A 25,964-nucleotide genomic window follows, 5' to 3' on the forward strand; every position below is an offset into this window, starting at 1 on the left:
ATTCTGTCGGTTGTCTCTTCACTCTCCTGACTGTTTCTTTTGCAGTACAGAAACTTCTCAATTTGATGCAATCCCAATAGTTGATTTTGGCTTTGACTGCCTGTGCCTCCTGGGTCTTTTCCAGAAATTCTTTGCCTGTGCCAATATCTTGAAGGGTTTCTCCAATGTTCTCTAATAACTTGATGGTGTCAGGTCATAGATTTAGGTCTTTAATCCATGTTGAGTGGATTTTTGTGTAAGGTGTAAGGTAGGGGTCTTGCTTCATGCTTCTGCACGTGGAAATCCAGTTTTCCCAGCACCATTTATTGAATAGACTGTCCTTGCTCCAGGAATTGGTTTTAGATCCTTGATCAAATCGACCCAGCCATCCCACTCCTTGGAATTTACCCAAAGGAATTTAAATTGGCAAACAAAAAAGTGGTCTGCACCCTAATGTTTATTGCAGCACAATTCACAATAGCCAAGACCTGGAACCAACCTAAATGCCCATCAACGGTAGACTGGATAAAGAAATTATGGGATATGTACTCTTTAGAATACTATACTGCAGTAAGAAACAACGAAATCCAGTCATTTGCAACAAAATGGAGGAATCTGGAACACATCATGCTGAGTGAAATAAGCCAATCCCAAAGGGACAAATACCATATGTTCTCCCTGATCGGTGACAACTGACTGAACACCAAAAAGGAAACCGCCTGAAGTGAAATGGACCCTATGAGAAATGGTGACTTGATCAGCATAGCCCTGACTGTTAATGAACAACTTAATACATTATCCCTCTTAGTAGTTTTTTTGTCTGTTCTACTTAATATGACTGGTTTAATTCTGTAATTATCACACAGTTATTCTTAAGTGTTGAAATTTAATTGAAATGTGATCCCTGTTCAACATAAGAGTGGGAATAAGAGAGGGAAGAGATGTACAATTTGGGACATGCTCAAGCTGACTTGCCCCAAATGGTAGAGTTGGAAACATACCAGGGGACTCCAATTCAATCCCATCAAGGAGGCATGTACCAATGCCATCTCACTAGTCCAAGTGATCAATTTCAGTTCACAATTGATCATAATGAAAGGACTAAGAGTCAAAGGAAGCATATAAACAAGTCTAGTACCTGCTAATACTAACCGATAGAATAAATAAAGGGGAGAGTGATCCAACATGGGAAGCGAGATATTCAGCAGACTCATAGAATGGCGGATGTCCTAAACAGCACTCTGGCCTCAGAATCAGCCCTACAGGCATTCTGATCTGGCTGAAAAGCCCATGAGAGTATTTCAGGCATGGAAAGCCAAGACACTCTGGCAAAAAAACAAACAAACAAAAACAAACAAACAAAAAAAACCCAAAACCTACATGAAAGATTTCTGCAAGTGAGATCCCAGTGGAAAGAACAGGTCTTCAAAGAAGGAGGTACCTTTCTCTGAAGGGAGGAGAGAACCTCCACTTTGACTATGACCGTGTCTAAACAAGATAAGAGTCGGAGAACTCAAGGGGCTTCCATAGCCTTGGAAACTCATGACTGGTGCATAGGGAGATTACTGATGCCATAAACAAGAGTGTCAATTTGTTAAGTCAACAACAGGAGTCACTGTGCACTTACTCCTCATGTAGGATCTCTGTCCTTAATGTGCTGTACATTGAGGCTTAATGCTATAACGAGTACTCAAACAGTATATTTCACTTTGTGTTTCTATGGGGGTGCAAACTGTTGAAATCTTTACTTAATGTATACTAAACTGATCTTCTGTAAAAAAAAAAAAAAAAAGAAAGAAATTATCAATTCCCAACTTGACTCTCACTGGGATTAAACATGACAATAGGTCTGATCTGATTTCATCATCATTTAAAAATCATCTATTATTTTTCACTTTATGTTTCTGTGTGGGAGCAAACTGTTGAAATCTTTACTTAATGTATGCTAAACTGATCTTCTGTATATAAAGAGAATCGAAAATGAATCCTCATGTGAATGGAAGTGGAGAGGGAGTGGGAAAGGGGAGGGTTGTGGGTGGGAGAGACGATATGGGGGGGAAGCCATTGTAATCCATAAGCCATACTTTGGAAATTTATATTCATTAAATAAAAGTTAAAAAAAAAAACAAAGAAAAAAAAAGGTTAAGGTGCTGTCTAGTCATTCTCTCCTAGCTTGATCTGTTGCATAGTATATTTTAACCGAATTATCTTAGATTACTGTTCTTAAATTTAAAAAATGTATTTCTATTGTTTTCTTGAGACCTGTGGGGGGGGGGGAGAGAGAGAGAGAGAAGGAGAAAGAATCGTATTCATCCCCTTGGTTCACTTTTCAAATGCCCTAATCAGCCCAAGCTAAACCAGGCCAAAGTCAGGAGCTGGAACCTTAACCTGGGTCTCTCACGTTGGTGGCAGAGACCCAAGTAGAGGCATCATCTGTTGCTCTTCAAGCTGTGCATTAGCAGTAATCAGAAAAGGAGTCAGGAATTGAACCCAGGTGCTTCAATATAGCACGTGGATGTTCCATGTGTTGTTTTAACCACTGGGACAAAGTCCACCCACAGATTAATAATCTACTCTAATAATTTAGTAATGATAAAAATATTGGCTGTACATAGTAGAAATAAAGAAAATTATTTTATTCAAAATAAGATTATTTGCTTCTTTTTAAAAATGGCTTATTTATTTATTTGAAGGCAGAGTTACAGAGAGAGAGAGGAGAGACAGAGATCTTCCATCCACTGGTTTACTCTTGAACGGCTGCACCTGCTAGAGCTGGGTGGATTCAAAGCCAGGATCCAGGAACTTCTCTGTCTCCCACGAGAGTGCAGGGGCTCAAGGACTTGGACCATTGTCCACTGTTTTCACAAGTGCATTAGCAGGGAGCTGGATGGGAAGTGGAGCAGGCGGGACTTGAACTGGTGTAGATATGGGAGGACAGCACTGCAGGAGGTGGCTTTATCTTCTACACCACAGCACCAAATTATTTACTTCTTAATATGATCAAAGTGGAATAATGGTACACTGGGAAAGTATGGCTTTTGGGTCAGTGATTCGAGGCTTAATTGAATGTTCTGCAATTACTTAGTGATTTCTGGAGTGATTCTACTTATTTCCTCAACTGTCCTAATGTTTGTAGATTGCTATTCACTTTTTTTTTTTGAAATTCAAATATTGGTTGAAAACTTTAAAGGGCCAATGTAGGATTTTAAAGTAAATTCTTTTATCTATCTGTTTTCTGTTTTTTTTTTTTTTTTTTTTTGTCTCATAAGATGTGGTACCTAATAAGCAAATATATCCAATGATTTTTGAAGATGTTCTAAAAATTTGACACAATTTTTTTTCAGCAAGTTACAACATTATTATTTATTATATCAAAAATTTGTTATTTTGTATGATTTCCCCATTTCAGCACAAATTATTTATTGCTAAAAGGTTTTACAAGACTACAGGATATATATTACTTCTTTTTTTTTATCTTATATTTAATGAATATAAATTTCCAAAGTACGACTCATGGGTTACAATGGCTTCCCCCCCCCATACCATCCCTCCCACCCACAACCCTCCCCTTTCCCACTCCCTCTCCCCTTCCATTCACATCAAGATTCATTTTCGATTATCTTAATATACAGAAGATCAGCTTAGTCTACCTTAAGTAAGGATTTCAACAGTTTGCTCCCACACAGAAACATAAAGTGAAAAATAATAGATGATTTTTTTTAAATGATGATGAAATCAGATCAGACCTATTGTCATGTTTAATCCCAGTGAGAGTCAAGTTGGGAATTGATAATTTCTTTCTTTCTTTCTTTTTTTTTTTTTTTTTTTTTACAGAAGATCAGTTTAGTGTACATTAAGTAAAGATTTCAACAGTTTGCACCCCCATAGAAACACAAAGTGAAATATACTGTTTGAGTACTCGTTATAGCATTAAGCCTCAATGTACAGCACATTAAGGACAGAGATCCTACATGAGGAGTAAGTGCACAGTGACTCCTGTTGTTGACTTTACCAATTGACACTCCTGTCTATGGCATCAGTAATCTCCCTATGCACCAGTCATGAGTTTCCAAGGCTATGGAAGCCCCTTGAGTTCTCCGACTCTTATCTTGTTTAGACAAGGTCATAGTCAAAGTGGAGGTTCTCTCCTCCCTTCAGAGAAAGGCACCTCCCTCTTTGAAGACCTGTTCTTTCCACTGGGATCTCACTCACAGAGATCTTTTTGCCAGAGTGTCTTGGCTTTCCATGCCTGAAATACTCTCATGGGCTTTTCAGCCAGATTGGAATGCCTTTAGGGCTGATTCTGAGGCCAGAGTGCTATTTAGGGCATCCGCCATTCTATGAGTCTGCTGAGTATCTCACTTCCCATGTTGGATCACTCTCCCCTTTATTTATTATATCGGTTAGTGTTAGCAGGTACTAGACTTGTTTATATGCTCCCTTTGACTCTTAGTCCTTTCATTATGATCCATTGTGAACTGAAATTGATCACTTGGACTAGTGAGATGGCATTGGTACATGCCACCTTGATGGGATTGAATTGGAGTCCCCTGGTATGTTTCCAACTCTACCATTTGGGGCAAGTCAGCCCGAGCATGCCCCAAATTATACATCTCTTCCCTCTCTTATTCTCACTCTTATGTTTAACAGGGATCACATTTCAGTTAATTTTCTTTTTTTTTTTTTTTTTTTTTGACAGGCAGAGTGGACAGTGAGAGAGAGAGACAGAGAGAAAGGTCTTCCTTTGCCGTTGGTTCACCCTCCAATGGCCGCCGCTGCAGCTGGCGCACCGCGCTGATCCGATGGCAGGAGCCAGGAGCCAGGTGCTTTTCCTGGTCTCCCATGGGGTACAGGGCCCAAGCACCTGGGCCATCCTCCACTGCACTCCCTGGCCATAGCAGAGGGCTGGCCTGGAAGAGGGGCAACCGGGACAGAATCCGGCACCCTAACCGGGACTAGAACCCGGTGTGCCGGCGCCGCAAGGTGGAGGATTAGCCTATTGAGCCATGGCGCCGGCTCTCAGTTAATTTTCAACACTTAAGAATAACTGTGTGATAATTACAGAATTAAACCAGTCATATTAAGTAGAACAGACAAAAAAACTACTCAGAGGGATAATGTATTAAGTTGTTCATTAACAGGGCTATGCTGATCAAGTCACCATTTCTCATAGGGTCCATTTCACTTCAGGCGGTTTCCTTTTTGGTGTTCAGTCAGTTGTCACCGATCAGGGAGAACATATGGTATTTGTCCCTTTGGGATTGGCTTATTTCACTCAGCATGATGTGTTCCAGATTCCTCCATTTTGTTGCAAATGACTGGATTTCGTTGTTTCTTACTGCAGTATAGTATTCTAAAGAGTACATATCCCATAATTTCTTTATCCAGTCTACCGTTGATGGGCATTTAGGTTGGTTCCAGGTCTTGGCTATTGTGAATTGTGCTGCAATAAACATTAGGGTGCAGACCGCTTTTTTGTTTATCAATTTAAACTCCTTTGGGTAAATTCCAAGGAGTGGGATGGCTGGGTCGAACGGTAGGGTTATATTCAGGTTTCTGAGGAATCTCCAGACTGATTTCCATAGTGGCTTGACCAGTTTGCATTCCCACCAACAGTGGCTTAGTGTCCCTTTTTCCCCACATCCTCGCCAGCATCTGTTGTTGGTGGATTTCTGTATGTGAGCCATTCTAACCGGGGTGAGGTGAAACCTCATTGTGGTTTTGATTTGCATTTCCCTGATTGCTAGTGACCTTGAACATTTTTTCATGTGCCTGTTGGCCATTTGGATTTCCTCTTTTGAAAAATGTCTATTGAAGTCCTTGGCCCATCTCTTAAGTGGGTTGTTGGTTTTGTTTTTGTGGAGTTTCTTGATCTCTTTGTAGATTCTGGTCATTAACCCTTTATCTGTTGCATAGTTTGCAAATATTTTTTCCCATTCTGTCGGTTGTCTCTTCACTCTCCTGACTGTTTCTTTTGCAGTACAGAAACTTCTCAATTTGATGCAATCCCAATAGTTGATTTTGGCTTTGACTGCCTGTGCCTCCTGGGTCTTTTCCAGAAATTCTTTGCCTGTGCCAATATCTTGAAGGGTTTCTCCAATGTTCTCTAATAACTTGATGGTGTCAGGTCGTAGATTTAGGTCTTTAATCCACGTTGAGTGAATTTTTGTGTAAGGTGTAAGGTAGAGGTCTTGCTTCATGCTTCTGCACGTGGAAATCCAGTTTTCCCAGCACCATTTATTGAATAGACTGTCCTTGCTCCAGGAATTAGTTTTAGATCCTTGATCAAATATAAGTTGGCTGTAGATGTTTGGATTGATTTCTGGTGTTTCAATTCTGTTCCATTGGTCTATCTATCTGTTTCTGTACCAGTACCATGTTGTTTTGATTACAACTGCCCTGTAGTATGTCCTGAAATCTGGTATTGTGATGCCTCCGGCTTTGTTTTTGTTGTACAAGATTGCTTTAGCTATTCGAGGTCTCTTGTGCCTCCATGTGAATTTCAGCATCATTTTTTCTAGATCTGAGAAGAAGGTCTTTGGTATCTTGATTGGGATTGCCTTGAATCTATAAATTGCTTTTGGGAGAATGGACATTTTGATGATGGTGATTCTTCCAATCCATGAGCATGGAAGATTTTTCCATTTTTTGGTATCCTCTTCTATTTCTTTCTTTAAGATTTTGTAATTTTCATCGTAGAGATCTTTAACGTCCTTGGTTAAGTTTATTCCAAGGTATTTGATTGTTTTTGTAGCTATTGTGAATGGGATTGATCTTAGCAGTTCTTTCTCAGTCATGGCATTGCTTGTGTATACAAAGGCTGTTGATTTTTGTGCATTGATTTTATATCCTGCCACTTTGCCAAACTCCTCTATGAGTTCCAATAGTCTCTTAGTAGAGTTCTTTGGATCCTCTAAGTACAGAATCATATCGTCTGCAAAGAGGGATAGTTTGACTTCTTCCTTCTTGATTTGTATTCCTTTGATTTCTTTTTCTTGTCTGATGGCTCTGGCTAAAACTTCCAGAACTATGTTAAATAGCAGTGGTGAGAGTGGGCATCCCTGCCTGGTGCCAGATTTCAGTGGAAATGCTTCCAACTTTTCCCCATTCAATAGGATGCTGGCTGTGGGTTTTTTATAAATTGCTTTGATTATATTGAGGAATGTTCCTTCTATACCCAATTTGCTTAGAGTTTTCATCATGAAAGGGTGTTGAATTTTATCAAATGCTTTCTCTGCATCAATTGAGATAATCATATGGTTTTTCTTTTGCAGTCTGTTAATGTGGTGAATCACATTGATTGATTTGCGAATGTTGAACCATCCCTGCATACCAGGGATGAATCCCACTTGGTCTGGGTGGATGATTTTCCTGATGTGTTGTTGTACTCTATCGGCCAGAATTTTATTGAGGATTTTTGCGTCTATGTTCATCAGGGATATTGGTCTGTAATTTTCTTTCAGTGCTGCATCTTTCTCTGGCTTAGGGATTAAGGTGATGCTGGCTTCATAGAAAGAATTTGGGAGGATTCCCTCTTTTTCGATTGTTCTGAATAGTTTGAGAAGAATTGTAGTTAGTTCTTCTTTAAATGTCTGGTAGAATTCAGCAGTGAATCCATCTGGTCCTGGGCTTTTCTTTGTTGGGAGGGCCTTTATTACTGTTTCAATTTCTGTTTCAGTTATGGGTCTATTTAGGTTTTCGATGTCTTCCTGGTTCAATTTAGGTAGATTGCATGTGTCCAGGAATCTATCCATTTCTGATAGGTTTCCCTGTTTGCTGGCATACAGGTCCTTGTAGTAATTTCTGATGATTCTTTTTATTTCTGTGGTGTCTGTTGTTACGTTTCCTTTTTCATCTCTGATTTTATTGATTTGGGTCTTTTCTCTTCTTTTTTTAGTTAGTTGGGCCAATGGGGTGTCAATTTTGTTTATTTTTTCAAAAAACCAGCTTCTCGCTTGGCTGATTTTTTGTAATGTTTTTTTGGATTCAATCCTATTAATTTCTTCTCTGGTTTTAATTATTTCTCTTCTCCTACTAGATTTGGGTTTGGTTTGCTGCAGTTTTTCTAGGTCCTTGAGGTGCGCTGAAAGCTCATTTATTTGGTGCCTTTCCAATTTCTTGATATAGGCACCTATTGCTATAAATTTGCCTCTCAATACTGCTTTTGCTGTATCCCATAAGTTTTGATATGTTGTGTTGTTGTCTTCATTTACTTCCAGAAAGTTTTTGATTTCTCTTTTGATTTCTTGAATGACCCAGTGTTCATTCAGGAGCATGTTGTTCAGTCTCCATGTGTTTGCATACTTTCTGGGGTTTCCTGAGTTGCTAATTTCCAGCTTCATTCCGCTGTGGTCTGAGAAGCTGCATGGTATGATTCTAATTCTTTTAAATTTGCTGAGACTTGCTTTATGGCCTAGTATGTGATCAATCCTAGAGAAGGTTCCATGCGCTGCTGAGAAGAATGTGAAGTCTGTAGATGTAGGGTTGAAAGTTCTGTAGATATCTGTTAGATCCATTTGGGCAATAGTGTCAATTAAATCTGCTGTTTCCTTGTTGATCTTCTGTCCGGATGATCTGTCTATTTCTGAGAGTGGAGTATTGAAGTCCCCCAGTACTATTGTATTGGAATCTAAATCTCCCTTTAAGTCCCTTAACATATCTTTTAAATAGACCGGTGCCCTGTAATTAGGTGCATATACATTTATAATAGTTACATCTTCCTGTTGAATTGAACCCTTAATCATTATATAGTGTCCCTCTTTGTCTCTCTTAACAGTTTTTGTATTAAAGTTTATTTTGTCTGATATTAATATGGCTACACCTGCTTTTTTTTGGTTTCTGTTGGCATGGAATATCTTTTTCCAACCTTTCACTTTCAGTCTGCATGCCTCTTTGTTAGAGAGATGTGTTTCTTGTAGGCAACAAATAGTTGGGTTGTGTTCTGTGAGCCAGTCAGCCAAACGGTGTCTTTTAACTGAAGAATTCAGACCATTAATGTTCAATGTGACTATTGATACGTAGTGACTTTGCCCTGCCATTTTCCCGGAAATATTTTCTAGTATATGCTTTGAGCTTCCCATGCTCTTTTACTGGTAGGTGTTCTTCCTTTCCCTTCTTTCATATTGATGGCCGTGTTTCTGTGTTTCTGAGTGTAGCACATCTTTAAGTATCTTTTGCAGGGCCGGACGAGTGGCCACAAAGTCTTTCAATTTCTGTTTGCTATGAAAGGTCTTTATTTCACCTTCATTCTCAAATGAGAGCTTGGCAGGATATAATATTCTGGGCTGGCAATTTTTCTCTCTTAGCACTTGTGCTATGTCTCGCCATTCCCTCCTAGCCTGTAGTGTTTCTGATGAGAAGTCTGCTGTGAGTCTGATTGGAGATCCTCTGAGAGTAATCTGACGTTTCTCTCTTGCACATTTTAGGATCTTTTCTTTATGTTTCACTGTGGTAAATTTAATTACCACGTGTCGTGGTGAGGATCTCTTTTGGTCATGTTTATTGGGGGTTCTATGAGCTTCCTGTACTAGGATATCTCTGTCCTTCTCCAAACCTGGAAAGTTCTCTGCTAGTATCTCACTAAAAAGGCCTTCCAATCCTTTCTCTTTCTCCATGCCTTCAGGAACTCCTAGAACTCGAATGTTGGTTTTTTTAATAGTATCCTGTAGGTTCCCAACAATATTTTTTAGATTTCTAATTTCCTCTTCTTTTCTTTGGTTTGACTGTATGTTTTCCTGTGCTCTATCTTCTAAGTCCGATATTCTCTCTTCTGCTTCACCCATTCTGTTTTTAAGGCTTTCTAATGTGTTTGTCATTTGATCTATTGAGCTCTTCATTTCATTTTGATTTCTCTTCACTATAACACTTTCCTGTTCTACTAGTTTCTGAGTTTCATTTTGACTCTTCCTTAAAATTTCATTTTCACGAGAGAGATTTTCAATCTTGTCCATTAAGGATTTCTGTAGTTCAAGGATTTGCTTTTGAAAACTTCTAAATGTTCTTATCATAAATTTTTTGAAATCCGTATCTTGCATTTCTTCTATCTCATCATCTTCATAATCTTGGCTTTGGGTGTTTTGTTTATTTGGAGGCATCATAGTGTCATCGTTGATCTTGTTCCCTCTATTTCTGTGTTTGTTACTCGGCATAGTTAATTCTTCTTGCATCACTGTGCCTTTTTTTTTTTTTTTTTTTTTTTTTTTTTTTTTATTGTGTCCGTGTTAAGTGGACTGCCTGCTGTTGGAGTAGCCTTGGAGGCTTGAGATGGGTGCGGCCTGAGAGCTCTGCCTGGTTCTTCCTGGTTAAGGGTGTGCAAAGGTGACACCCTCAGGTTATGTGTGGTAAATCTCTCTCTTTTTATTTATTTATGTATTTTATTTATTCAGGGGGTAAGTAACACCCGGTGGCACGGCCACGCAGAATTGATGGTATTTAGCTTCCAGTCTTTGGCTCCTCTGGACTCCCACTGGGTTGCCTAGGCTACTGAATTGTAGTGACTCAGTTCCTTAGCTCTCCCCCATTGATATGTAAATCCAGAGAGGAGGCCTGCTCTTTGTCTCTTGGGAATTCTTCAAGCCTTGCAGCCTTGTAACCTTTGCAAGGTTAGGGGGAAGAGAAACCCGGAAGCTTTTTTTCCCCTTCTTTCTGGTAGTGAGTTTGCTGCACTTTCCGGCCCCCCTCTAGATTCTGACCCCCGTTTCCCCACCAATGTCTCGGGTTATTGAGCTCACCTCCCCTTCCAGCGCCGATGTGTGGACTCGGTGCCCTGAGCGTCCCAAGTCTCCCCGCTGTTGTCTGTGTGGCATGCACTCCCCTTCGAGCACTCGACACAATTTTAAATTATATTAGATTAGTACCATTTGACCATTCACTTAGGTCTCAAATGAAATGTATAATTTCTTGCCTTAAATTTTAATTATGACAGGTAGCCCACAGATCCTTCGTTTGGGTAGCTGAGAACATTTGTTAGTTACAATGTATATTATAGTTAAATAAAACAGTATCTTGGAAAAATTCTGACAAATAGATTTCTCTCTGAAAAGTTTTGACTTTAGACACAGTACCTGAATGAGTGTGTGAAATCCTTTATTTATTTCACCACTATGGTTTTCTAGAGTGAGGCAAGGAGGAGATATTTTAAGTCTAATTTTATTATTTTTGTATGAGTCAAAGAAAAGTTATATGGAGAGCTTAAATGTTATGAAAAGATAAACTTTATGAAGCATACCTTATAAAAATGGATAAAAGTGATAAAATGAAGTGTACATAAATCTTGGGCTTTCTCTTTTTGATATTTTCTTGAATATAAGCATGTAAGAAGTAAAAACATGGACATGATGAAAAAACATAGATTAAAAATCTCCAAACTTTTTCTTCCCTTTCTATCACATATCTTTTTTACACACACACACATAAATAGGAAACTTACGATGCAAGTGAAAGTGTTTGACAAAGATAATACCTGGTTTGTGATTTTTATTGGAATTTACATTAGTTAAGAGATCAGTCTTTGAATATAAATGAGGTCATTTAATTGTGCTTTTGCAAATTTTAAATGATTTTTTTTATTTGAGAGGCAGAGAGAGATCCCATCCACTGCTTCTCTCTTAAAATATTCTTGGCTGGATTGAAGTTGGGAGCCATGAACTTCATCCGAATCTCCCATATTGGTTGTAGAAACCTGACTACCTGAGCCATCACTGCTGTCTCCTGGAGTCTGGATTAGTAAGAAGCTGGAGTTAGGAGCAGGAGCTGGGTTTCGAATCAAGTACTGCAATATGGATGCTGGTGTTTTATCTGGCATCACAACTGCTAGGACAAATGCTCACCATGCATTTGTTATAAAATTTTAAAAACAAAACAAAAAAATGAAAAATAGAAATGTCTGTGTGTATCAATATTGCTGCAAATATAGTTTTGTAAAACTGTGTTTTATACCTTTGGCAAACCAATGGTTAAGAATGTTATACTACTATAGTTTTAATGATCTATGATTATTTTAAATTATATTGTATATGGGTGAAACGGTCACTTTTCCGTTCAATTATTGTTTATAATCATTGTCTATATTCCCACTAAATAGGATCTTTTTACTTTGTACTTGTTAAGCTGAAGTACTTGTTAGGTGAAGTAATAAGCCATTTTTACTGTAATGTAAACTTAAAAACACAAAAAGAAAAGGAAAAGGAAGAAGGATGAGAGGGAATGTAGGGAAGGGAGAGAGGAAAGGAATATAATCATGTTCTTGGAATTGTGTCTAGAAATCACACTGAATCTGTTAAAATCCAATTAGATTAATATAAAAATTAAAAATAAAAATGAAAAGTGAATAATAAAAATATAAATTTTATAATGTAAAAAACCAAAGTTGTTATAACTTAATTAGAAAACAAAGAATAAGCCGGCGCCGTGGCTCAATAGGCTAATCCTCCACCTTGCGGCGCCGGCACACCGGGTTCGAGTCCCGGTTGGGGCGCCGGATTCTGTCCCGGTTGCCCCTCTTCCAGGCCAGCTCTCTGCTATGGCCAGGGAGTGCAGTGGAGGATGGCCCAGGTGCTTGGGCCCTGCACCCCATGGGAGACCAGGAAAAAGCACCTGGCTCCTGGCTCCTGCCAGGATCAGCGCGGTGCGCCGGCTGCAGCGGCGGCCATTGGAGGGTGAACCAACGGCAAAAAGGAAGACCTTTCTCTCTCTGTCTCTCTCTCACTGTCCACTCTGCCTGTCAAAAAAAAAAAAAAAAAAAAAAAAAAAAAAAAAAAAAGAAAACAAAGAATAAAGACAATGTGAAAATCATATTGGGGCAAATATAAAATTCCAATCTATTACTTAATTCTTAAATGTAGCAATATTTATTTCAACCAAACAACTTTTTTAAAATTATTTTTAAACATTTTATTTAAGGTATACAAATTTCATTTATTTAATTATATATATATATATATATATATATATTCAGGAACACTTTACACCATACCCTCCTTGCCCACGTTCCCACTCTTCTTCCTCCTCCCTCTCCTATTCCCACCCTTAATTTTTACTAAAATCTATTTTAAGTATACTTTATACTCATAAGATTAACCCTACACTAAGTAAAAGAGATCAACAAATAGTATGAAGAAAAATAATGTTCCTGAACAGTTGAGACAAGGGCTGTAAACAATCATTGAATCTCATGTCAATTTCACTCCTATACATTACATTTTAACTATCTTAGTTACCACACATCAGGGAAATCTATGGTATCTGTCATTTTGGGACTTTTTTTTTTTTTTTACTATTTTCCACTAGCCTAGAGCAGTATAAACTTATAAAATGCAATGGATAGGAATTAGAAGGTAGAAGAAGACAGAAAAGGAAAAAATTATTTACAATTCTTATATTTTTTGGCAATAGCATTATAACTGCTCAAAAAAAAAGTCCTCTAGTAAAGCACACAGTGAAAAATTTTGTCTACATAAAAAAAAGTTGTACATACAAAAGAAGTCTTTTGTGCACACACAAAAGAAGTCTTCACAAAGTTCATGGAAAGAAGAAATTAAATAATAAAATCAGGGCCAGCATTGTGGCATACCAGGTAAAGCCAACTTCTACAATGCTGGCATCCCAAGTTGGCAATGGTTCATGTTCCAATCCAGCTGGTTCTATTTCCAATCCAGCTCCCTGCTAATGCCTGGGAAAAACAATGGAAGATGGCCCAAGTGCTTGGGCTCCTGCTACCTATGTGGGAGAAGCTCCTGGCTTTTGGCTTCTGCTTGGCCCAGCCCCATTGTTGTCACCATCTGTGGAGCAAACCAGCAGACTGAGATATGCTCTCTCTCTATACCTCTCTCTGTCTCTCCCTCTCTCTCTGTAACTCTGATTTTCAAATAAATAAATAAATAATCTTTAAAAATGTTTTAGTGTGAAAAAAATTTGAAATCCATGTGTAGTTTTTCATTATATACATATTCCATGAATTTCTTGAAGACATAAGTGTGTCAGTGTAAATAATAGCTTTAGTTCATAACAGAGCTGATGGAGATGAACAAAAGCCTAAATTTAGAGTAGTGAAGGAATGCCAATGTCAGATCAAAGGGCATAGGGCTTGAAGATTGATAGTGTTCTGGGAAGAGGATAGATGAAAAATTCCTTGCAACTGAACCTCGTGGAAACTCACGAGAAACATTTGAAAGAAGTTCCAAGATTATACTTTCAAGGGGTAAATAAGGACCAAAGCAAAGTGAGCCTCTCTATATATACACTTTTGATCTTCAACCTTGAGTAGCACAGGAGTGAAGAAGGAGGAATATGTCTATTGTGAGATTCATTGGCCATAGTAATACAGTAGCTATTTGGGTTTATGTGTTAGTTTATGCAACCTTAATTTATACTACCACAATAGAAAAGTTAACTTAACATGAATCTGATGGCCCTCTGTACCAAGAAGGAACATATGCCTGTAATTAAAGAGGAAGAAATTGAGACCCAGGTAATTAACTTAACCAAAATCATGCATGAAAACTGGAAGCTTTTATAAATGAATAATATAGCCTCAAAATATAGAAGGGAAAATTTGAGAAAATTAGATGTTGGTCAATTCACTTTCATGTTTGACAAACTTTTTGAAAGTTTTAAAATATATCAAGCTTCATTATTATCATTGGTAAGTCCAGAGATAACAAATAATTAAGGATTTAATATTATTTTTTATCTATATAATAAATATTTGTGACTATTAGCAAAACAAAAAATAGTAAAATATAATTATATATCAATAGTGCCAATCATTGAGCAACAATGCTAAGAAGCTAATGTTAAAGAGAGAATAAATGTTTGCAGTAATTGATTATGTTATAAGTCTGAATTCAAGTCTCACAAAAAATCAAAGAATAGGTGCAGGGTTTCTTTATTTGTAGGTGTTATGGTTTTGCTAGTCAGAGGATTGATAAGAATTAAAAGAAACTAATGCAGGTACAGAATGGATATGCAATGTTAATTTTTTCCATCTATTGATAAAATTTTCTTTATGGACTTCTTGAACTATTTCATAGGGTATTTAAAACTTAAAAATGAAAACACTTTAAACTTGAGGATAGAGAATATAGACATTTCAATGTTTACACATGTATTACTTGTTCTTTATTCTTCCATATGAAAGCACAAGAATTTTTAAAACTGTATAGTAAATACATTGCCAAGTACCTGGCTTACATAGGCACACAAATCAATAGACCATTTGTGTAATGCAAAAAAAGTGGATATTTCTCAGTTTATAGTTACATCACTCTTAGGTTCCCCTCTTTGGAGAAACAGAACAGAAACTTTCTTTTCTATCTACTTATGCATATTTTTCTCTTCCACTACTTAAACATATTTATGTATTTTATTTGAAAGGGAGAGTGGCAAATATAGATAGAGAAAGAATGAGAGAGAGATATAGAGAGAGGGAGGAAGGGATAGAGGGAGGGAGGGAAAGAGAGAGAAAGAAAGAGAGAGACAGAATCTTTCATCTGTTGGTTTACTACCCAAATGGGTGCGATAGCTAGAGCAGTGCCAGGCTGAAGCCAGGTGACAGGAAGTCTCTCTGGATCTCAAAAGTGGGTAGCCAAGTACTTTATCCATCATCTGCTGTTTCCCAGGTATGCTAGCGCACAGCTTGATCAGAAGCAGAATAGCTGGGACTCAAACTGACACTCTGGTGTAGGATGAGGGCACTTTGTGGTGGCTTCACCACCTGTGTCACAACACTGTTCTCATAATGGGAAGCTTTTAAGCTCAAGATGACTTTAGAGTTGGATCTGTTTCCTTTATCTTCAAATTTTCAGGAAATATGAAAGAGGCTTTGGCTATATTTAGTTATCAAAGCCGTATGATTGGCAGACAAGCATCAAACATAATCTATCATTTTTGTGTCTGCAAATTGTTGCTTCTCTATCATAACTGGTTTAGCTGAAAGATATAAAAATTATGACTTCTATATTAAAATGAAAACAGAAAATAACTGAGCCATTCACAAAAAATAAATTAGACCTTCATCAAAACTCAAAGAAAGTAAATGACAATAAAATATAAAACTATTCACATAGGGTTTTCTGAAAATTAAAATAAAAGCTGAAGCTGTCCTTTTTTTTTAACTTTTATTTAATGAATATAAATTTCCAAAGTACGGCTTATGGATTACAATGGCTTCCCCCCCCATAACGTCCCTCCCACCCACAACCCTCCCCTTTCCCATTCCCTCTTCCCTTCCATTCACATGAGGATTCATTTCAATTCTATTTATATACAGAAGATCAGTTTAGCATACATTAAGTAAAGATTTCAACAGTTTGCTCCCACACAGAAACATAAAGTGAACAATAATAGATGATTTTTTAAATGATGATGAAATCAGATCAGACCTATTGTCATGTTTAATCCCAGTGAGAGTCAAGTTGGGAATTGCTAATTTCTTCTTCTTTTTTTTTTTTTTTAACAGAAGATCAGTTTAGTATACATTAAGTAAAGATTTCAACAGTTTGCACCCCCATAGAAACACAAAGTGAAATATACTGTTTGAGTACTCGTTATAGCATTAAGCCTCAATGTACAGCACATTAAGGACAGAGATCCTACATGAGGAGTAAGTGCACAGTGACTCCTGTTGTTGACTTTACCAATTGACACTCCTGTTTATGGCATCAGTAATCTCCCTATGCTCCAGTCATGAGTTTCCAAGGCTATGGAAGCCCCTTGAGTTCTCCGACTCTTATCTTGTTTAGACAAGGTCATAGTAAAAGTGGAGGTTCTCTCCTCCCTTCAGAGAAAGGTACCTCCTTCTTTGAAGACCTGTTCTTTCCACTGGGATCTCACTCACAGGGATCTTTCATTTAGGTTTGTTGTTGTTGTTGTTGTTGTTTTTTTTTTTTTTTTTTTTTTTTTTTTTTTTTTTTTGCCAGAGTGTCTTGGCTTTCCATGCCTGAAATACTCTCATGGGCTTTTCAGCCAGATCCGAATGCCTGTAGGGCTGATTCTGAGGCCAGAGTGCTGTTTAGGACATCCGCCATTCTATGAGTCTGCTGAGTATCTCGCTTCCCATGTTGGATCACTCTCCCCTTTATTTGTTCTATCGGTTAGTATTAGCAGGTACTAGACTTGTTTATGTGCTCCCTTTGACTCTTAGTCCTTTCATTATGATCCATTGTGAACTGAAATTGATCACTTGGACTAGTGATATGGCATTGGTACATGCCACCTTGATGGGATTAAATTGGAGTCCCCTGGTATGTTTCTAACTCTACCATTTGGGGCAAGTCAGCTTGAGCATGTCCCAAATTGTACATCTCTTCCCTCTCTTATCCCCACTCTTATGTTGAACAGGGATCACATTTCAGTTAAATTTCAACACTTAAGAATAACTGTGTATTAATTACAGAATTAAACCAGTTATATTAAGTAAAACAGATAAAAAAAAAACTACTAAGAGGGATAATGTATTAAGTTGTTCATTAACAGTCAGGGCTATGCTGATCAAGCCATGAAGCTGTCCTGTTTTAACAAGAACACAAATAAAAATGTGCCCGTAATTAGAAACTAGATTATGTACTTGTACTCAGTCTTTGAATTTATTTCCAGGCATTACAAACCTCATCTGGGAATAGTTTCCCAATTGTCTTTTGTTTACATGGAGAGCAGAAACTTTAGGGGTTAGCATTGACAAGGTTGATTATTCGAGTGACGTTGAAGGGAAGGAAAAGAAGGAGTCTGTAAAGCATGTCTGGCATGGGAAAGGTCCTAGAAAATGCACCGGCCACAGCATGCCAGCCGTAGCGGCCATTTGGAGGGTGAGCCAGCAGATAGGAAGACCTTTCTCTCTATCTCTCTCTCTCTCAGTGTCTAAACCTGCCTGTCAAAAAAAAAAAAAAATGGAGTGTTGATGTGCTCATAGAAGACAATTATCTTTCCAGCTACATACTGAGCTCTGTGTCAGCAGGAATCATCTGTTTTATTTACTGAACATTGCCTGAAACATTTTAGACATTTAATAAATATTTATGGAGTATATGAATGGATAGTTACTGATCTGTTTGGGCTTTTGGATTTTAAGGTTTTGGGGTTAACATGAACAGAATTCCTTACTAAAACTCTTCCATAGTATTACACTGGCATTCATTTTACATGGGATACTCTCCAGTCACTCTACAGTAAATCTTTCCTAAGCCAAAGGCACATGTGTTTGTTTACCACTTCTGGTTTGTGAAAATAGTTGGGAAGACAGATTTTTCTCTAGAGATTATTCTCTAGGGAAAGAAAAGGACAGCTTGTCCACATACTGACCTGTATCCAATTTGTTGAGGATAACTACATATGTGGGCTGTAACTGCACAGAGACATCATAATTCGCAACAGCAAAAGTTAGTAGTGGTTTGGAAAGAGGGCTTGATCAATGGAAACTGAGAAATTTCATTCTCTGCCATCTCACTGATTGGTGATTTTATCTTTGTACTATTGTGATATCAAAGCATATTTTATTATTTCTAAGAAGTAGAAATGATTTCAAACTTCGCATGCTACATAGAAAGTCATTCAAGCAGCTATTTTGTAAGCAAAGACAGATGCAGTATTTTGTGAGAAAGTAATTGAGAAATTTCATTTCCAAATTATGAGAAAATGATCTGCATATATTTCTTCTCCAAGGAAAGAAATGATGACTTCATTTATATCTTAACTTGTTCCAGAAAGGATTAAGACAACTTTGTAACAACTTTAGAAGGACCTTTTCCACCATGTCTTCAATATTAGCTGCTGGAAATGATTTATATCCTTTTTACCAATGCTCTCTCACTGCAGACTGTGGTCAGCATTATGGGTAAACTAAGTGAGCTTCTTAGAACAGCAGTCTGGAGTTCTAAGTGACCCTAGAGAGGGGACATAAAATTGAGTTGGTGGTCTGAGCAATAGTGTGTTGAATATGACTTTTTCATTTTATCTGGATAATACTATTTAGACTCTTACAAAGTATCTGGTAATTTGTATTTGAAATAAAAGAAGTGAAAGAAATACCAAATAGATTTAACAAATTCTGTGAGTCATGCAGTTGAAATGGGGACAGGCAAATGGAATGAACTATTTAAAGACATTACATGTGTCCATGGCCATAAAACTTATTTTGTCTGGCAAGTATGTCCATGTCTATTCATTCTGATAATCTGCTTTTTAAAGACTTATTTATTTGCAAGTCAGAGTTACAGAGAGTGAGGGAGGGAGAAAAAAGAGAGTGAAAGAGAGAAAGAGAGATCTTCCATCTGCTGGTTCACTCCCCAAATGGCCACAACAGCTAGGGCTGGGCCAGGCCAAAGTCCGGAGCTTCATCAGGGTCTCCCACATGGAGAGACCGAGCATTTGGGCTGTCTTCTGCTGCTTTCTCAGATACGTTAGTAAGGAGCTGGACTTGGGGTGGAGCAGACAAAACTCAAATTGATGCCCATATGTGATGCCAGTTTCACAGCCATTATCATTAGCTTTATCAGCTAAGCCACTGTGCTGGCCCCATTAAACTGTTTTTTTAAAAAATATATTACACATGTATCCTCCTGAAATTACTGAAAACAAAATTTTTCAAGCTAATTGAAATCAAGTTGTGACATTTTGCCTTTATATTCCTCTTTTTCTCTCTTTTCTCATCTCCTCTCCTCTCTGTCCTCTCATTTTTGTCTCCTTCCTTCTTTTTTCTCCCTCCCTTTCTTTTCTTTTCCTTTCTTTTATTTTATCATTTTCTTTCTTCCTTTCTTTGCCTCCTTTCCCCCTCTCTCCTTCCTTTCCTCCCTCCCTCCCTCCTTTCCTTCCTACCTTCCTCCCTCTCTCCCTCCCTCCCTTCCTTATTTCCTTTCCATTTTTCTTTCCTTGTTTTTTAGATGAGATGTTTTCCATTTTCATTATAGTTACAGTCTTAATGTTTCACTAAAAAAGAGCTCATTAGGTAAAAATTGAAAAGGACCTAGTTCAGTGGGAGTATAAGGAAGAGCTATAAACAATAATCAAATGAAAAGGTGACTCAGGTACAGTAATTTTAAATTAATCACAATATTTTGGAAGATGAATCTTACTGTGATATTCAGGATGGATTGAACCAAGTTGAGAATGGAGGTAGGCAGAATAAGGAGGATGTACCGGCGGTGATGTCAGTGAAATGCAAAAGTCTGATGACCTGTGTGGGGCAACAGTTAAATCAGACATAGAGCATAAGTGATGGGCATTCTGAGTGGCATAAAGAGAACTGATAGCATTTGCTGACAAATGGAAGTCACTGAAGGAGCACCAGCTCTTAGAGATGTGGTCTTGTGTCTTTTTTCATCTTGCCTGTTGTTTCCAAGGGCTTCTCAGAAATAATGCATAATATTGCGCATCATCTCTTTGATCTGTTAATGATTACCTAAAGTTATAGGCTCAGAGTAGTCATGGTAAATACAGTATCAACAATGCCACTTTGACTACATCTTGAAACCTCCTTTTGTTGGGAAAGATTCATCCTCACACACATGAGGAAAAATTATGGTGGAGCTGTGTTGGCTGTTGTTATTTTCACATGAAGACAAATACTTCGGGAAGTTTGTTTTTAGAAAAGAAAGATTCATGTAGACACATGTCTATTATATCCAGAGAACATCTGTTCCACTTTAGAAAATTAAAGACGGCAAGAACAAAGAGCTCAAACATCTCATTTCCCAAGAAACCAGGCATCTGACAAAGGCTGACTTTCGATTCCCAAGATGAATAATTTCACAGAATGTCAATTTTGAATTAAAACAAGTTACATTTGACTAAAATAGCAGATAAAAGGAAAAATCACACCAAACAAATGTTTTTGCACCCACTTCCCTACAGGTTTCTGTTTCATTGAAAAAACTTAAGTATTTGAAACAGACTGGAAACATTTAATATTAAGATGTGTGTCATTCTACTCAGTTCGACGAATTCTTTTGTGACATGACAAACTAATTGAGAATTATGCTAAATGTTCCTAATAGCAGCACCAGATATACCAAATATATACCTATGTTTTAGACAAGAATTAGATGGAAATAGTGAAGTTGAGTAATAGTAAATCTGGGTAACAGAATTTGTTTTATTGAAATACATATTGATGTTAGAAATAAATTTGGTCATTTTATTTATATTTGTCCTAAAATTAGTTCATTTTCCATTCTGTTGACTGTCACTTGATTTTGAACCCATTGAATACTTGTGCCAGGAAGGGTAACAGTTTTATTATAAGGATGCTGCAAATATGAAGCATGTAACATAGTCTGTGTACTAAAGAAATATTTGCAACATTGTATCAGAAATACAGACAAGCCAGGACATCTACATAATGACTGCTGTATGGACTCAGATCTTTGCTTCAGGTCATTCTGTTGGATTCTTGGAGCGCTACACTTCCATATTCATAGGCCTAATTGTTTTTCAAGATTTACTTAGTTACTTAGAGGCAATGTTACAAAGTGAGGGAGAGACAGAGAGGTCTTAAAGAGGTCTTCCATCCACTAGTTCACTCCCTAATGATTTCAATGACTGGAGCTGGGCCAAATTGAAGCCAGGAGCCACAAGCTTCCTCTGGGTCTCCCACATTGGTGCAGGAGCCCAAGCACTTGGAGCCATCCTCTGCTGCTTTCCAGGCCATCAACAGGGAGCTGGACTGGAAGTGGACCAGCCTGGACTTGAACCAGTACCCACATGGGATGCTGGCGCTTCAGGCATATGCTTAACCCACTACATAATGGTGTTGCCTCCTGGCCTAATTCTTTTTAATTAGGGCCGAAGGTTTTCTTTATATGGCTGGGATATGGATGAAAAGAGTGCCAGCTTACATTCTCCTTACAGATTCCAATTTGAAGGAAAAAGAGCACTTTCCCAGGTGCTCCAAAAAAAAAAAAAAAAAAAAAAAAAGTCCCAGGGAGTGTTTTTTGTGTGTTTTTTTTTTTTTTTTTTTTTTTTTTTTTTTTTTTTTTGACAGGCAGAGTGGACAGTGAGAGAGAGAGAGAGAGAGGGAGAAAGGTCTTCCTTTGCCGTTGGTTCACCCTCCAATGGCCGCCACGGCTGGCGTGCTGTGGCTGGCGTACCATGCTGATCCGATGGCAGGAGCCAGGTACTTATCCTAGTCTCCCATAGGGTACAGGGCCCAAGCACTTGGGCCATCTTCCACTGCACTCCTGGGCCACAGCAGAGAGCTGGCCTGGAAGAGGGGCAACCGGGACAGAATCTGGCGCCCCGACCGGAACTAGAACCCGGTGTGCCAGCACCGCAAGGCGGAGGATTAGCCTAGTGAGCCACGGCGCCGGCTCGGGAGTTTTCTGATTGGCTTATTTACTTTGTCATGGAACAATTATTGAAGTGAGCTGGGATTAAGAACAGGAGGTGGGAGGGTTGCAGACAACCTTGTCTTTCCAATAGAAATGGAGGAAGACAGTTATGTGAAGTGGAGTGTATCAGTCCATCTCCATGGCTTTAATAGACAACCTAAGGCTGGGTAGTTTGAAAAGAGGTTTATTTAGCTTACAATTTGGGAGGTTGAAAGCCCAAAAACCATGGTGCTGGCTCTGGTGAGGAGGGCTCAACTGCCTACTTCACATCATGGTGGTAGTAAGTGCAAGAGGGAACCATTGCTCCGTGAGACTGGAAGCGATCGTGATGTGAAGGAAGATGTCAAGCACTTTTTTAATAAAACTCTTCTCCTGAGAAGTAACTAGGGTCTCCAAAGAACCACACGAATTTTTTCCAAAGGCAGCACTATATGACCAACTTACTTCTTATGGGGAACTCACCTCTTAAAGTTCCACACCACCAAACTGAGCTCCACACTCCTCCCACAGGACAACATGGGTGACACACTGCAGCCATACCAGTGGGAATAATGTGAAAACCACGTGTGCACACTGAGTTTACAATTATTTCCCACTAGAAAAATGTTCTTAATTTGTGTATGCAGGAAAAGTTCCGTCTTCTTAATGTGTAAGCAAAGCATTCACAATGAATATTTTCACTCTCCTTCAATCTTTTTTGTTTGTTTTTCGTCTTTTTATGTTTCTCACACCTCACTGTCTAAAGATCCAGCCACAATGCTTGTTTTTGCTGTCTTCTGGATTTATGTTCACTAATTCCATTTTCCTGCAAAGCTTTATTTTATTTTCAAGATGCCTAATATAGTCTCATATTCCTGAAATATTCTTTAACTTCCTCAAGTAAAACCCACCCTGCCTTCTATTCTGTGGAGGACTTTGTATGTATGTATAAATCCCAAGGAAAAGTGGCTGGGATGAGCATAGCAGACATCTTTTTTTTTCATAGTCTGAGGGAGGTCAAAATCAAAGTTGTACACAGGAAATAAAAAACAGCAATTTGTCATTTCTTGATAAGCGTGTGTTACACAGCAAACTCCAGATGCCTGCAATTGTCTACATGTGTTTTTATGGGAGGCAGGATCATGAAATTGGGAAGAGCATGAGCTTTGATTCAGATTCCAATTGAACAACTCACTAGATGAAAAATTTAGCCCATAAAACTCTTGAAGTAACACTTTAAAGCAATTAGGTAAAGAGTATGTAAATAATACCACCTGTTTGACTGAATTATTGTGAGAAACAATGTTCGTTAAATCTCACTGTTTAATCGTGTTATTTAAATATTTCATATCCCTGTAGACATTTATGGCTGTTGGCTTTAAGAACAAATTCAAAAGGGTATGTTAGAATCTCTTCCTCTTTTAATTCTGTAAATTCTTGTTTCATAAGGAGTTGTATTATTAGGATCACATAATGTTAAAGAAGTCACATATTTTGTTTTCTTTGTCTGATTATAAGATTTTCTTTTTTGTTAGTTTCTTATCAGTCTTACTCAAAATAATATATCTAGATTGTGTTGATCGCATTCCTGCTTGTAATATTTATAAAATCTTTGGTTTGAAAATGATTTTGTTCATCTTATACCTTAAATCACCTCTGCAATTTTTGTTTATAATATTTTAAAATAAAGAAAAATAACATAAAACAAACACATGGAATATCCACACCATGGAGTGTTCAAATATAGATGTTGAAATAAAGATATTCATGTATCTAAAAGTACACAGAGTTATTGAAAAGTTTGAGAAGACTGAAAGATATTATAAAATATCAGAATCTGGAGACCTGAAAAATAAAATAGCTTAAATAAATACAGGTCAATAGCAGATTAGAAACATAAAGTAAAGCACCAGGATATCAATGAATACCAGTTGCAGAAGAAGACTTTGAAAAAAAGTTGGGAATGAAGTGAAAAGGACTAACAAAAAGAAAAATCCATGCTCCAGAAGTAGAAGCCATAACTCAGGTATCTGATTCTCTCCTACCCTTGAAGGCAGCCAAGGATAGTCCTTGAGTTCTTTAATGAAATCATGCAATGATTTCATTTGAAGTGGTTTTCAGTCTTTTCCTGGATTCGTCTGTTTCTTTGTATTCCCTTTTCCTAAGGATAGGCCTTTGATGGCTCAACTCAAAGTCTGTTTACCATGACTTTCTCCCACTATAGCCCATCTTCAAATGCAGTTTTCACCTTCCCAGCCTTGTGACCTGTTGCAAGCTCTGCTCTGGTTCTCAGTCACCTCAGCCATAATCCACAATGCCAGCCCTCATTAAGAAAGAACTGGTCCCCAAATATGAGTTCAACACTCCAGGCTACCTTTCCTTCATGTTAACTCTACAAATCTTTCTCTTACTTAGTCTTTGATGCACTCAAGCATGTTTAAAATGCTTTATTTTTCATATATCTAATTATTTTCCATCATAGTATCCAAAATTCCTGCCCTATGTTCTGAATATAGAGCCATCTCAGATTGAATTTTAACTCTAGTTGGAATAATTTCTCCAAAATAATTTTAAAGGATGTGCATTTATAAACACTATACATGAAACTGGTACATAGAGAATCTATATTAAAAAATACAGTTGGAGGAGGAATGGAGAGAGGATATTAAATGATAGAGTTGTCCTGTTGAATAGGTGGAATAACTTCTAATGTTATATATCCCAGTACTGTAACTATAACTTTTATATTCAAAATAGCTAGAGCAGGGGCCAGCTCAGTGGCTTAGTAGGCTAAGCCTCCACCTTTGGTGCCAACAATCCTTATGGGCACCAGCTCATGTCCAGGCTTCTCTTCTTCCAATTGAGGTCTCTGTTTATGGTGTGGAAAAGCAGTGGAAGACGGCCCAAGTGCTTGGGTCCCTGCACCCACATGGGGACCCAGAAGAAGCTCCTGGCTCCCGGCTTCTGATAGGCCCAGCTCCATCCATTGTTGCCATTTGGGGAGTGAACCAGCAGATGGAGGAACTTTCTGTCTTTCCTTTTCTCTGTCTGTAACTCTTCCTCTCAAATAAATAAATCAAATATATTTAAAAAGTAGCTATTAGAAGAGAGAATTTTGAATGCTCCCAAAACAAAGAAAAGAAAAATATTAGAGGTGATGGGTATCTAATCATGCTAATCTCAAATTGTATATTACATGCATTTACTGAAATGTCATACTCTACCCCATAAATATGTATTATTATGTGTTAGTTAAAATAAAAACTTAAGAAAATAAATAACCAAAGAAACCCTACAGCCTGTTCTTACTTTGACCTGGATTCCTAAGATTACTTTTGTTTTTCTTATTTAACTTATGTCCTTCCTTAAGCGTATGGGTTACATTTTCTCTTTTACAGATTTACTGAAAGTGAAAATAAAACGTCAGCTCTAACTTTGTTCCTTATAAGGGATATTTGAATGCTTTTAATCTAAATTACTTCAAGTTTTAACAGAAATACTTCATCAACTAAGGATAAAATATCCTGAATCACTGACATTTATACCAAAATTAGGAAAGGAAAATTAGAGATAATTTTCTATCAGTTAAGAATAGGAATATTCCGGCCGGCGCCGCGGCTCACTAGGCTAATCCTCCGCCTAGCGGCGCCGGCACACCGGGTTCTAGTCCCGGTCGGGGCGCCGGATTCT

The sequence above is a fragment of the Oryctolagus cuniculus genome, chromosome 4 (genome assembly GCF_964237555.1).
Source record: "Oryctolagus cuniculus chromosome 4, mOryCun1.1, whole genome shotgun sequence".
Taxonomy (NCBI): domain Eukaryota; kingdom Metazoa; phylum Chordata; class Mammalia; order Lagomorpha; family Leporidae; genus Oryctolagus; species Oryctolagus cuniculus.